This window comes from Myotis davidii, unplaced genomic scaffold (assembly GCF_000327345.1).
Source record: "Myotis davidii unplaced genomic scaffold, ASM32734v1 scaffold425, whole genome shotgun sequence".
NCBI classification, from domain to species: domain Eukaryota; kingdom Metazoa; phylum Chordata; class Mammalia; order Chiroptera; family Vespertilionidae; genus Myotis; species Myotis davidii.
The window spans coordinates 281,459-296,679 of NW_006296413.1; the positions used below are offsets into that span (position 1 = coordinate 281,459).

At 35.8% G+C, this 15,221-nt stretch overlaps 1 protein-coding gene and 1 pseudogene across 5 annotated transcripts in view; both read right to left on the minus strand.

Annotated features, from left to right (window-relative positions):
- The window catches only part of HIPK3 (homeodomain interacting protein kinase 3), a 64,669-nt gene extending 49,464 nt beyond the window's left edge, over positions 1–15,205 (minus strand). For 4 of the 5 annotated variants that reach the window (XM_015568989.1, XM_015568988.1, XM_006771457.2 and 1 more), the window contains exon 1: positions 15,182–15,204. The gene's annotated coding sequence lies outside the window, so the exon portion shown is untranslated. Of the gene's footprint in view, positions 1–15,181 lie in introns of all 5 variants that reach the window. The other variant, XM_006771459.2, reaches the window with a different exon arrangement.
- LOC102756152 lies at positions 708–1,935 on the minus strand (annotated as a pseudogene).
- Positions 15,206–15,221: the final 16 nt, after the last annotated feature.

Consider the following 15,221-nt stretch of genomic DNA (forward strand, 5'->3'; position numbering starts at 1 on the left):
GTCAATTTGCATATTAGCCTTTTATTATATAGGATTTATATACCACAAAAAAGAAAAAATACCAATTGTAAGGGCAAAAAATTTATTTTAAAATGTATCACAATTTCGCCCTGACCGGTTTGGCTCAGTGGATAGAGCATCGGCCTGCAGACTCAAGGGTCCTGGGTTCGATTCCGGTCAAGGGCATGTACCTTGGTTGCGAGCACATACCCAGTGGGGAGTGTGCAGGAGGCAGCTGATCAATGTTTCTAGCTCTCTATTCCCTCTCCCTTCCTCTCTGTAAAAAATCAATAAAATACATTAATAAAATAAAATAAAATAAAATGTATCACAATTTCAAAGCAGTTAAAATGTAGGAAAAGCTATGCATGTTGGAATTAATCATGTGCAGCAAAATGAATTAGCAGAAATTACACATATCAACATGGATAAATCTCAAAACAACAATGTAAAGAAGAAAACAAGTTGCAGAAGAGCATGTACCATTTATTATAAAATTAACAGCGACAAATCTATGCTGTGCTTTTAGATATAGTAAGTATGTGGTAAGGTATAAAAACATGTGTGGAAATGATAAAAATGCCAGAACGAAAGGAAAAAGACTTCAATTATATGTACTGTTAGTTTGCACCCAGGATGGCAGTTGCATGAAAATTAATTTATTACTCTATACTTTCATAGCCAAAATTTACATTATTTTTATTTTATTTTTTCTATTTCAGAAAACTTTTGCAAGTTGTTTTATTTACAATGCCAACTTTTAAAAGGTCACTAGACCTTTTAACTGGACAATAAACTAGGCAGAAATCGCTTTGCAAAAAGAGGGAAAGCCCAAAATGCCACTGTTTATAGAGAACCCACCATTCAGTTTTATCCAGAGCAACGAAAAAAGAGACTTTCGATCATATTGGAAGAAACTTAGCCATATGTTTGGAATCTAAACCCAAACTACACATGCAGTGAGGACAATATTCTGCTAAAGCAATTGATTTGCACTTGTCTTATATTTATATTAATAGTTGAAACAAAGCATTGCACTAGTATTTGGAACAATCCTTACAGTGTTACAGTGCCAGGCACAACTTCTTCTCTTCACACCACTGGTTCTCTTTGCTGTACCCGGGCTTCCTCTTCTTCAGTAAAGTCCCTTTTGATATGCAAGGTCTTGTAAATCCCTTCAGTTTTCCCCTTGAGTATATTGGCAACAGTTTTGCATGTAACATCAAGCAAACCTTTAACGTCTAAGCCAGAGTAAGTTCAACAAGTGTTCCTTGGTCAACTTTGAGGAATTCGTGGTCCCAAACAGGGATATCATCTGTTCGCTTTTCTTTGTTCTCATCATCCTCGGGAGAAGGGTCATCCTTGTGGTGGGTGCACCACGGACTGACCTTTTTTAATATTTTGCATTAACATTTGGTAGAGGAACTAGGTCATCATCACCTTCATCACGCATTCCTAACTCTTCTAACATGGTCTTGATAGTCACAGATTGTTTGGCAATTTCAACATCACCTTCAAATTTCTCTCCATCAGAATGCTGCAACTTCACTGAAGGCATGGTGCTAGCTAGTCTCAAGGAGAGAGCAGGCAGAGGCTGATGAGAACAGCGATAGTGGGGCAGCATCAGCAGACTCGAGAGAAAAGCCACTTACCATTATTTTTAAATGAATTGGGGAGGGGGGGATCTACCAAATAACGGAACCTCTTTAATTGTATCTTTTTAATTTCAAAAAATATATAACCAACCATTTTAGATATTTTATTAGCATATTCAATTAGCCATACTCTATTTCATTCCATTTATATTTCAATTTTCAATTTTTTTTTATTCAAATCAAGTAAAGACATTTAGGAACAGGAAGAATTTAGCAGTAAACATTTTTTAAAATATATTTATTGTTAAAGTATTACAGATGTCTGCTCTTTTCCCCCATTGACCCCTTCTAGCCTGCTCTCTCCCGCCCTCCCCCCCAACCAAATAAACATTTTTTTTCATCAATGAGCTCCCAGCAAGAGGCAAAGATATGTACATATATAACAACACTGAGGGCAATAACATAAGGATGCAGGTAGCAAAGAAAAGGGGATGATTAACATGTGCCCTAAAGGAGCACAAAAAGGGTTCAGTAAAAAGTTAACCTAAAAGTTAAATTTGGAAGGTGGTGAGAAGAAGTCTGCTATGTAGGAGAGGATATTCCTTGCAGTACAAACCAACAGCACATGTAAGGACAGAGACTAATGAAAAACATGACATACTGGCTAGAACAGCACCCACAATTTATGGTTGGCCAAATCGGACCCAGGCTATTTTTGTATGACCCACAAGCTAAGAATGGTTTTTACATTTTTAAAGGGTGTTTTTTTTTAAGTATGCAACAGAGGCCACATGTGGCTTGCAAAGCCTAAAATATTTGCCAACTAACCCTGAAAGAAAGTTTGTCAATCTCCACACTAAAACGTAACTTGCCAGTGGAGAGGGAGCTAGAGAAAAAGATGGTCCTTGAGAAGAAAGACAACTTTAAAAAGACATCATAAAAGAACCTTGTCTTCCAGGCTGAGCCAAAGTCAAATTAAAAAACAGAATCATATTTGTATTTTTAAAGGATTACTCAGGCAAAGCTGTGAAGGATAAACTAGAAAGGAGTAATAATGGAACCGTGGGAAGACTATAGTAATAGTCCAGATAAGAGCTGATCAGAGCCTGAGCGGAGGCATACACTAAGGGGGTGAGGTCGAAAGTACTGATTACCAACAGGCAGACAGAAGGAAGAACCACAGAACTTGGTGAGGAGTAAGAAAGGAAGGAACTGACACAACCATGTTTCTGGCTTTAAAAAAAAACGATCACTAAATAATAATAGAAAATGTATTTTTAAAAAGCAGAAGGAGAATTTAGAGGAAAAATTGAACTCAATTTTAGATGCTGAGTTTGAGGTGCCTTGTGACTTAGCCTGAGTTCCCTTAAATGTAGAATCTTAAAGAAAGACCTATATTCAGGGAGTTTACTTGGGAAGTTATCTCACAGGGCAAAAGTGAGGTATCTGGGGAATAAGTCAGAAAAAAAAAGCAAATAATAAATGTAAAGAAATGATAGAATTAAAAATTTACCATTTGGCAACAATCATAACTGATTCAAGCAAGAATTACCAATGGATGCAAAAACTGGTGGGTGAAAGCTTGAATAACAAAGTTTTTTGGGAGACAATTTAATGTGAGTCTCTCATGTTTCTCCATGTCTTGCAAATAGAGACACTGACTGCCTTTGTTCTGGAGTCACTTCTGAAAGATGTTCGTATACTGAACAGCCTGGGAAGTAGAAATAGTGTTTTCCTCCTGAGCAAAGGGCAGGCTGTCTAATGTCCAGTAAGATAAAGGTAATGACTCTCTTGGGCAAATGTCAGGCAAGCTTACTTGCCCCTTATATAAAACTCGAGTTTCCTAAACCTGGGTTCCTCTCCTACAACGTGACTCCTTTTGTGCAGGGGTCACCTGGTCCTGTTCACATCACCCAGTGGGAACCGAGTTGGGGGACAAGGCAAATACTGACATATTGACTACATTGCTATTACTATGAGTAAGAAAGTCCTTTATCTCCTATCTGCTGCCAGCATCCATGGCTAATTTGTTATCTTGCAAGACCCTTCAGAGTTCTTGACATTTACACAGCTTCAAAATACACCCCCACAAGATAGGTATTAATCAAAAAGAAGAAGCCAACAGATGCCACCTTTACCAAATGATCAATATTAACATCACGTGCCTCCTGATATGATGAGCTAGTAGCAATACACTTCACTGTGATATTTCTAAGCACAAGAAGACAAACAAATCCAAATTGAGGGGCATTCTTAAAAAACACGTAGTGTTGGTCAAAATGTCAATATCAGGAAAACAACACAAAAACTGAAACACTTTACAGATTACAACAAAACTAAGGAGACATAAAAACTTGTAGTGAAAAATTGGGTAAAAGGATATCATGTCTGTTACTTACTCTAAAAAAGTTCAGGGGGGGAAATACAATATATAGAGAAAAGGTAAATGCGAATGGGGTAAAATGTTAATGTTTAAAGAATTTAGGTTAAAGATATATAAGAATCCTTTGTATTATTTTTTAACTTTTCTGTAGGTCTGAGCTTTTGTCAAGTGATAAACAAAAAGAATGAGTGACAGGCATAAAACAATGGTTTTTTTGCACAAGGCTGCTCTTCGAGGGTTACACACTTGGAGGTGAACTGCTGAATATGTTAGGCAAGCCCAAATCACCTAAAATCTAGAATGATCAGGCATACAATGAGTCCCTGGGATCCATCTTCTGCCATCATTAATAAAAAAGTATTCATAAGCCGTGAAAGAAAATCTTTTCATTTAAAAGTATTACTTAATTCACAGTAGCTTTTGGAACTTTGGGTTATTATGTAATTTTCTCATCAATAGAGACTAAAATTAGAATTTCACTATGTGGTCCAATAAATTTGATAATAAAAAGGCCTTTTCATTCTTGAAAGGATAGAAAACCCCAGTATAGTCTATACAGGGCTCTACAACAGGATTTAGAAAAATGGAACTACATAACTAGCAATATTCAGATAATAAAAAGTAATTTCTAGTCACACTATTTTATGTCTAAATTTCTTTGTAATTTGAGAGCATATTTACAAAAGACAAAGTAACATGTCTTGTTAGTATAAAAGATGGGATATATAATAAAATAAACTTTTAGTGTGAATAGTAAATGAGTTTAACTCTTCACTGGTCATTTAAATCTCAGTATTTTAAATACCTATATCATTAACAGGTTGTTTTACCAGTATTCTATCCAGGAAATTAGTTACACTAACACATTTCACATAAGAAATATTTTCACATAAATGAACCACCACATGCTGTAAAACTTCATAAAATAAACCTGCTGTCTGAGACACCCACAAAACATTTATTTGAAAACACTAAAGTCTTGGGTATTTTCCATCAGCATTGTGAACAAAGCATCTCGGGAATGTGTCGACTGTAACACAAATCAGCATGTTAAATAACAAGCTTCCTCTGACTTAGCAAAAAATTCTAGCTTTTGGAACAGAAAATGACCTGTTGGGTATTTCAAAGCTGCTAGAAATTACCCTGCCAATATAAATCTTTATTTAAGAAAGGCTAGAAGGAATTAATTAAAAACAATATTTAAGGACTATTCTTACCACAGCATATAATTCCCTAGATTTTCCAAACCATATAATACCAAAACTCAGAAATGGAAATACTGACTGAAAAGCTGACTAAAAAGTTCACTCAAAGCACTCTCTTCCTTGAAATAAACTTTAAGCTTAACAATTCAAATCTAGTTTATAAAACTTAAGCACAAAGGGACATTTTATTTCCATTCAACACAATACCACTGTCTACCAGTAGGGGTGGGGAATGACTGCTTTGCAGATATTTCAAATAAAATAGGAGGCTATGATGATGCCAGAAAAAATAAGTTTTATAACTTTGGGTTATGACAACTCCCTTAACAGAAAGCCAAATAATTTCCTTTCTACTTTATAGGAAATATGTCCCCAAAACCACCACGAACCTTGGTCGGTTTGCCTCATTGATTAGAGCGTGGGCCTTCAGACCAAAGGGTCAAGGGCACATACCTGGTTGTGGGTTTGATTCCTGGCCCCATCCAGGCGGAGGTGGGGCCAAGGCAACCAATCAATCCATGTGTCTCTCTCAGGTGGATGTTTCTCTCTCTCCCCCTTCCCTCCCCTCTTCCACTCTCTCAAAACACCACGAAATTTTTATTTACTTTAAAAATCCATGTAAAGATACGTATGAAATATTAAAGATGAAGAAAGCAAAGGTCAAATAATCCTTACCAGACCACCTCCTAAACCAATCTACTTTGTTCCCCTTTTAATCCTTAAAGGAGGATATGTTTTTATTGATCCTTTTAGAGAGAAACATCAATCAGCTGCCTCTGGCAGGCATCCTGACCAGGAGTGGAACCCCAAAACCTAAGTATGTGCTGGAGCTGGTACAGAACCCGCAACCTTTTGTTGTAAGGGAGGACGCTCCAACCATCTGAGCAACCTGGCAAGGGCCTAATCTACCCTTGAAACAACTCAAATCAACAGGGGAAGTTCAATCCTAGATTAATAATTTGATCAAATGTCCACTCAATGTTTCTCTCTCTCCCTCCATCTCTCTCTCTCTCTCTCTCTCACTCTCTCTCTCTCTCTCTCTCTCTCTCTTCCCATCATCTCTTTCCAAAATCAATTTTTAAAAAACTTAAAGTTTCAAACATAAACAACAATAAAAATGAGTAAGGCCCTGGCTGGATAGCTCAGTTGGTTAGAGCATCAACCCAATACACCAAGGTTACAGATTTGATCCCTGGTCAGAGCACATATTAGAATCAACCAATAAATGCATAAATAAGTAGAACAAAAAAATCAATGTTTCTTTCTCTTTCTCTCTGAAATCAGTAATTTTTTTTAAAGAGAGAAGTGAGTAAGGACACAAAAGAGGAAATACAGAAAAAGAAACCAATTTGGAAATAAGGTAGTCAATTCAGTTTGAGCTACCTGTTGGGGAGAAATAATGAGATCATAGTTCAAACGATGAGCTAAAAGCTCATACTTGAATAAGTTATAGTAGAGATTATGCAATCATCTGGAGAAACACATAAGCTATAAATGAACAGAAAAATACTGCCAAGGGCTGAGAAGTGAATAGAAATTTAGATAGGGGCTATAGTACACATTTAATAAATTTGGAAGAAAAAGAAAAGAGAAAAGAGGTCCAGAAACTTAAGGAGGCCCAATTAAAAGATGGCCACTTAAAATCTCAGATACCTTTTTAAAAGGTTGAAGAAAAAAAAGACCAAAGAATAAAAAGAGGGGACTTGATATTACTGGAGAGCTCCAGATGCTGAAAAACACAATTCAGTATGAAATCCACAACAGAGAACGGGGTAACCCTGGAGGGAAAGGGATGTTGCTTTCCTGAGAAAGTAGTGAAAGCACAATGTGTTCTGGTAGAAGTTACCTTCAGAAATAGAGGGTTGGAAATCTGCAGGAAGTTCATACCAACTGGCCTGTATGAGGGAAACAGACTCATCTGCTACAAGTAAAAGAGGTGAGGAGTAGAGTGGGTTTTGAGAAGTCAAATGTATATATGACACATTCACAAGCACCTGGTCAGATACCTGTCAAGCTACTCAAAGATTTTCTACATGGAATAAGGGGATAGGTAGAATGTAGCATGCCTGAATTTGGTTACTTTTATAATAATAATATATGTGATTCCCCAATGTCTATTAGGCACTTTAGGGATACAGAAATCTTTTAAGACATGGTTTTCGACCTGAAGAAACAGTTCAGATACTATTTTACATTTTTAAATGTAACCTTTTCCTAAAATGTAATATTGTTACCTTCTAATAGGTTATAAATTGAGGTATTTTGTTTTCTTCAAATCAGAGTAAAAGGAAACAATTTTACACGTTTAAATGTGAGATGCTTTAAAGAGATTTTGCAAATTACAGAGTAACCACTAGAAATACTTTCAGAAATGCCATGCTAAGCTTAGGGCATTTTACAAGGCAAACATTTCAACTATTTTGTACTCAAAAGCTATTGGTAAACCAATTGTGTTAGTCTTTAACACCCTAAGTTTTGATACAGAATTCCATTTTAAATATACATGTATAAAATATTAAAATATTACCAAGTTGTCAAATTTCAGTTAAGAATATATCATATAGAATTATAAGAGGAACGAAATACAATATTTGCTCTTTGCATGACTCTGCTTTAAGAACCCCAAGTTAATTGTATTTTTGATTTACATAAATTAAATATACAAACAATATCCCTTCTTTTTAGTGCTTTCAAATAAGTTATAGCTAGTTATTTCAATATTCTTAAAAGTACCTTAAAATTGAATTCTTTCTATACCCTATTTTTACCCTTCTATTTTCTTTCCACAGGTCAGCACAGAAATGAGGTTTGAAAAGCACTACATCCCAAATTTAGAAGAAAGGTAATAATATAATTTTAGAAAGGCAAACCTATTAGAATTTTCTCAGGCAATGAATTATGCCCAGAAGGAAAAGAACTGAATTATTAACTATATATGAGAAATATGACCTTTTCCTTGACTTATTTAAAATTTTATTTACTGATTTTGAGGGGGGGGGAGAGAAGCGAGGGAGGGAAGGAGGGAGGGAAATGAAAGAGAGGAAAAGAGGGAGAGGGAAAGGAAGAGGGAGAGGGGGAGAGAGAGAGACAGACAGACAGACATCAATTTGTTGTTCCACTTATTTATACATTTATTGATTGAGTCTTGTATGTACCTTGACCAAGTTTCGAGCCTGCAACCTTGGTGTATGAGAATAACACGCTAATCAACTGAGCTACCTGACCAGGGTAATCTTCCCCTTGATTTAAATTAATATATAGCATGTCTTTGTAAGACCTTTGGACTATTAAACTGGTTATAATTTTATTATCACCAAAATAAAATGCATAGAATTTTTAAATGGGTTTGTTTTTTTGTTTGTTTTTTGGTTTTGTGGTAAGAGTGGTGACACACAACATTAAGAAACTGAACTATTCCTGGTAACTTTAAATATCTTCTATTTAACAAAATGAAATGAAGTCTTAAGAAATTTGATTGTGCTATATTTAAATGATTATTTTCCTCAGATACAAAAGAAAATTTCCAGTACTTAGCTAACTTCACCTACTACTTGCTCAAAGCAGGGATTGTGTCTTAACTCTCTTCATTCATAGCACAGAACTTTCCACTTAGTGACATTCAAAGATGTACTGGATAAAACAGTTTTCAAACAAATATTTTATAATTTTTCTACCCAACATTAACATTTTTTTCATTTGTGGTCAGTTATATAACGAAATACTTAAAGTATGCTCAACAGGTTAAAAATCTAATATTTTTAACCCAATACTATTCTTAATTAACTAAAATATATGAAACTACAGTCCTGGCCAGTATAGCTCGGTTGGTAGGAGCGTTGTAGGATCAAGAGTTCAATTCCAGGTCAGGGCACATACTCAGGTCGCAGGGTTTGATCCCCAGTCTAGGCATGTATGAGAGGGAACCCATCCATGTTTCTCTCTCTCCCTTTTCCTTCCTCTCTCTAAATTCAATTAAAATATACCTTCAGATAACTATTAAAAAAATAAACAAAGTAAACAATAGGAAACTACAACTAATATACTGCAGAGATACTTGTACCTTCTCCACTGAAACTGATTATAAGTTGGCCCAAAATATGTTTTTGTTTTGTTTTGAGAATGTAGTGAAGCGTGGCAGCATAACCTATAATTTTCCATTTGTCACTATACTCTATATAATATTTCCATAGAAATTGTAACATATTACATATTTAAATCCTCAGAAGCATTAATTTAAATTATACGTTAGAAGAAATGTCTCTAGAAAGTCAGGTTCAATTTTCAATATGTTATCACTTTATCTAACTTATTAACTATTTAACACTGTAGCATTATATATCTAAAGTCGTATAGTTTACCCAACCTACAAGACTCTCCTTGTATTATTAAACAGATAACACAGTCAAAATACATGCAAATAATTTTCAGGCCTTTAAATAACTGCTTTATAAGTAAACATTTTCTAAGCAAGTTTGCTATTTTATTTTTTAAAAAACTGTAAAATAGTTTTTAAACTATTTTTTTAAAAAGTAGGGAGAAATTGAAGAAGTCAAAGTTAATGTAAATGTTTTATAGTAAGTCAAATACTTTCGAAAGATTTCTAAACTGTAATAATTGGCTAGTCATATATGGCCAAATTTCACATTGTTTATCATAGCTCAAAGACAATTTTCTTAATAAGCTATATGTAATCAACTATAATTTATAATAAATGGCTACAAAATATTAAAGAGGGGAGAGTGACTCATATTGTGTTCATGTGATTATTTCAGTATCTATCATAATTTTTTCATACTAGAAAAGATGCTTCAGCATTAACAATTATGCAAAAAAAATGTATTTGACTATCCCTGCCAACTTTTATTTCCTTTATTTTTTCCATCCTTTATTTTCAAGGTAACCAAGAGTTATAACCTAAAGGATCCATCTTTCACAATTTAGGTCCTTACCTTTAGGAAAAAGTACAGCTCAAATGACCAAAGTACTTCATTTTCCTTTATTATTATTCTCTAAATCTCCACTTCTTTTAGGTGTAATCTTTTTGTTTTAAAAGAAAATGACAAAACAGCAAAAAAAAATACAATATAAAAAGTGTATCTGGAAACCTACTCTTTAAAAGAAGAAATGTTTATCTCAAAAGGTAAAAATGAACTGTGTGACTGATATCAGAGAGGTCAGGGTTTGAATTCAGTTTGAAAAACCTAGATTTATATATGATGTGCATCTTAATTTTATTATTTATTATAAGACCAAAAAAGTATTCCTATAAATCAAACCCATTTTAATAGGAATGATATGTTCTATGCTCGTCACCCCAGTCAGGCCTATAACATAAGATTTTCTTTTAATTGGATAGAAAGCTCATATTCCCTAAATTCTACATTAAGAAAAAAAAAGTCTTTTGGATTGAAAAACAAAAGACACAAAGTGGAAGGGAACAGGATTTTTAAAAATTGGTCGAGGATGATAAACAGATACTATTTCACAAGACTGATCACTTAGCAGGTGTCGTGGCATTTTATTTTATTTTTTAAGCCTCACCCGAGGATATGGTTTTGTTTTTTAATGATTTTAAAGAGAAAGGAATTATGGGGTGGGGGGAGAGAGAGAGAGAGAGAGAGAGAGAGAGAGAGAGAGAGAGAGACATCTGAGAGAGAAACATGGTTCGGTAGCCTTCTGTTCACCCAACCAGGAATCGAATCTGCCACCTTCGTGGAAGACACGCCAGCCAGCACCTGGCCAGGGTGTCACAGCATATTCTCAATCTTTTCCCCAAGCTACCACAATACCTAATTGACTATAACTAAATGAACTTTGGTTGCTAGCAACTTCAACATTTAAAGTGAAAACAGATTTCTAAGTCTCCCAAATCCAACCACACTAATCTCTTCCCAGCACTGTGGCCCAGCTTTCACTACCTTTCCTGCCCCACTAACTTCCCTCTCATCACCCTCCCACAGGGAAAGAAACAAACAACTATCACTTTTAGAATATTAGAGAAACTGTTTGGGTCAAAGTAACAAAACACATTTAAGGTAAAAGATACTGTCTTTGGTTTGTTTCATTTCAAAGCCTTTCTGTTGGAAAAAGCTGAAAAAAGTGTTGATTTGGGGGCCATGGCAGGGTAGCTCTGTAGGTTAGAGCATCATCTCAATACACCAAGGCTTTGGGTTAGATCCCCAGGACACATACAAGAATCACCCAATGAATGTATAAATAAGTGGAACAACAAATCCATGCGCCCCCCCCCCCCGTGTGTGTGTGTGTGTGTGTTTGTGTCTCCCTTTCCTTTCTCTCAAATTAATCAATAAAAAATGTGTTTCAATAAAAACGATATAAAATACTTTAAGTACTGATTATTTCATTCACTACTAAACATAGTAAAGACAAAGTAAATCAGTTAAATGACTTAACTATCCCAAACCACAAATGGCACCCTAAAAATACAGTACTTTCAATATCCATCCAGTTCTTTTAGATTCCACATAAGTAGTAAGAGTAGAGGCTCTAAGTCCCTTAGGATAACACCCGTGCGCGTCAGAATCAAGGCAATATGCTGCCTTTGTGTAGTGACATATGGCCCAAGTATCAACTGAGGAAAGCAGCCTGAACTGCTAAAGAGGTCAAGGTCTAATTTGACAAACACTCGGGTAAAATATGTAACATACATCCTCCATCTCTATTCTAGCTTGGTCCTAACAGTGACTTAGATGAGGTCCAAACCAACAGCTATGACAAACCTACAGAATCAGCACACTAACATTAGGTGTTTTTCACCAAACCACTCTTAGTTACACCAAGCCAACCAAGAGAACTGGACTGTATTTCCTTAAGTTGGTCACATTAAGTGTTCTGGCTATCCTAAAAAATTACCCTGATTTAAAACTTCTCCTCCGAATATATATCCCTATTCAACTCCAGGTGCTAAAAGGTACTAGGCAAGACATACTTTTTAGCCCTAACCGGTTTGGCTCAGTGGATAGAGCATCGGCCTGCGGACTCAAAGGTCCCAGGTTCAATTCCAGTCAAGGGCATGTATCTTGGTTGCGGGCACATCCCCAGTAGGAGGTGTGCAGAAGGCAGCTGATCGATGTTTCTCTCTCATCAATTTTCTGGCTCTCTATCCCTCTCCCTTCCTCTCTGTAAAAAATCAATAAAATATATATATTTTTAAAAAGATATACTTTTTAAGCAGCTGGATCCAGAACCAGTAGGACATTTAAAATAATTTCTTTAGGCTTACATTTGTATCATACAGAAAGGGTTAGCCATGACAAAGCTTTCAGCAAGTTGTGTGGGGCGAGAGAGGCAACTTTTAAAAAGCAATACAACATACTGGTAGATTCTTCCATTTTAACAAAGTTCTAGTTTGTCTACAAGTAACTTCCAAGTTAAACATGCCACATTAGAAATCTCAACTTCAGACACTAGGAAATTAGGACAGCTGCAAACCCAGAAATTTTATATGAACATTTCCTTTAACAGCAACAATATAATCATTACATAGCAAATTATTTTGTGTCCGAGGCAAGAATAACTCTAAAGAGGTATTTTATATATGGAGAATTTCAAAGTTCCTTAGATCAAACACCCTTAATCTATATATTGCTACCTACAAATTCAAATGTTAAGTAGCAATTGGACGACATTTTTTGCCTCTGAATTAAGTACCAATAATGCAATTCTAACTGAGCATATCATCACTCTTAGTGAACTACTAGACTGAGAACAGCATATTAAGAAAGTTAACTCCTTTACCTTGCAAAATTAACTTCAGAAGTTACCAAAGTAAGTCATTCAGACATTCAAATGGAAAATAACAGCCTTAGCTGGTTTGGCTTAGTGGATAGTGTCCGCCTGCAGATTGAAGGGTCCCAGGTTCAATTCCTGGCAAGGGCACTTGCCTGGGTTGCAGGCTTGATCCTCAGTAGGGGGCATGCAGGAGGCAGCCAATCAATGGTTCTCTCTCATCATTGATGTTTCTATTTCTCTCTTCTTCTCCCTTCCTCTCTGAAATCAATAAAAATATTTATTTAAAAAAAAAAAGAAAATAACATGCAAACAAGTATTTCATTCAATGGATGGGAAGTAGTATTTCAGCACTCTGAAATTTACATTTGTCCCATACTCACTTCCATATACAGGCATGTCCCCCAAAAATGTATGCACAGACTTTGAATTAATTACCAGTATAAAGGCAGTGTTTATTAAAATACATTTTATTTTCAAAACTGAGCTATCAGTTGTTAAAGTGTGTAAACATTTCTGGGGACACCCTGCGTATGCCTTCAGTGTTCATGTATGAAATATTAAAAACAAAAGCTGAATAAAAAAGTGCATTTGACAACTGTTGCTATTTTAAATTGCAAGGGGGCTTTCAATTCCTCATGTTAAACAAATACTTATATGCCCTGCCATACTAGCTACAGCAACCTACCTCTGTAATTTGCACCTTATTTATGGCATCCCATGACGAAACATCCAAAAAATTAAAATAGTATGATCTGAAGCTTCTTTTCAAGCATGTTTACAAGAATTATCATCTCACCAAAACCACCCACTTTTATGTGACTCTAAATCTCCATGCCTAGAAGCCAATGACTGGTTTACAAGCAAGATAATGACTAGTTCACTGGAAAAGGTATTATGACAATAAACTAAGACTGGCTCACCATGTTATGATCTGGCTTGCCTAATATGTACGTTTAGCTACTGTAGTCAGCAATGTCCAAATATAAAATTGAAACATTTAATGGCTGGTTCTGTTCTAGATTTCAAGCTCATCTTACCTTTTTAAAGCATGGTTTTAAACTAAGAAATTTTTTTAGTAAGTATTTTCCCTAGAATAGAAAAAAAAAATTACAAAATTGTTATTCAATTTTCCCATAATGACAAAAAAATAAAATGTCCAAAATCTCAACTATTTCAACACACCCCTACCTTAACACAATTAAAAACAAATAAGTTTAAAAAAATAAAAGAAAAACAATCTTCAAACAGGTTAAACATTATATCCCAAAAATAAGCTTTCAAAAATTTATGAATGCACCCATAAGTATGCCATGAAACGCCTTGTTGCACGAAATGCCTTGCCGATTTAAGCATAAAGAACTTTATTTGGTGGGTTACATTTCAGTTATTGTTAAATGACATGAAGACATAAGGTACCAAACAAAACTATGAACATGTCTTTTTTTAAAAGATCAGTCCTATTTTGTTTACTTAAGTACTGGTTAATCATGACCTATCCAAACCTTATCATGGCTCACTGTATAAAATTAGCACCGAGCTTGCAAACATAAGCAGAATCCAGACTTATCAAACATATGGTGAGGCTTTGCCCAGCTTCTGAAAAATTAAACGAGAATGCAGGATCAACATGTTTTAGTTGGGAACAAACAAAACCCACCGGCTCTGCTCAAAAGTTTCCATCAAAAATATGATCTGGGGGGGAGGGGGGGAGGGGGGCGCTCTTAACATTCTAGAGAGCCCAGCAATTAAAACTTTAAAAAAAAATATATGAAGTGGCTCGATTAGTACTTCCACTTCAGAAGCTACAGCTAACAGGCAAACACCTAAAAATATTTTTTTAAATATTTATAAAGAAGAATTCAGCCGATCTCCCAACTACTAGAAGGCACACACACAAGCCCAGGCTGGTGGGTCACCAGCTTCCCTTCCCGGCCCGGTGCCAGAGAGACATCCAAGTTGACAAAAGAATTGACCGTAAGATTTCCCTGCAAACTGGACGATAACCCGAAAAACTTCACACCGCCGCTACTAGGAGCTCTTTATAATTAGAAGCAGCAGCGACCCGACAGGTGGAAAAACAAATTGTGAGCAGGGCCGCCAGAGCTGGTGGAAACACGGCTCAAGGACTGGACGTGCGAGGACGACGCTGTCTGGGGTCCAGGTCCTTCACACACAAACACACACACACCCTTCCCTCGCGCAGAAATAAGACGGGGAAACCACGGGCTTCGCCCAGAACCACGTACCATTTCAAACCCGCCTGGTCCCTCCCGACGGGAACACAGA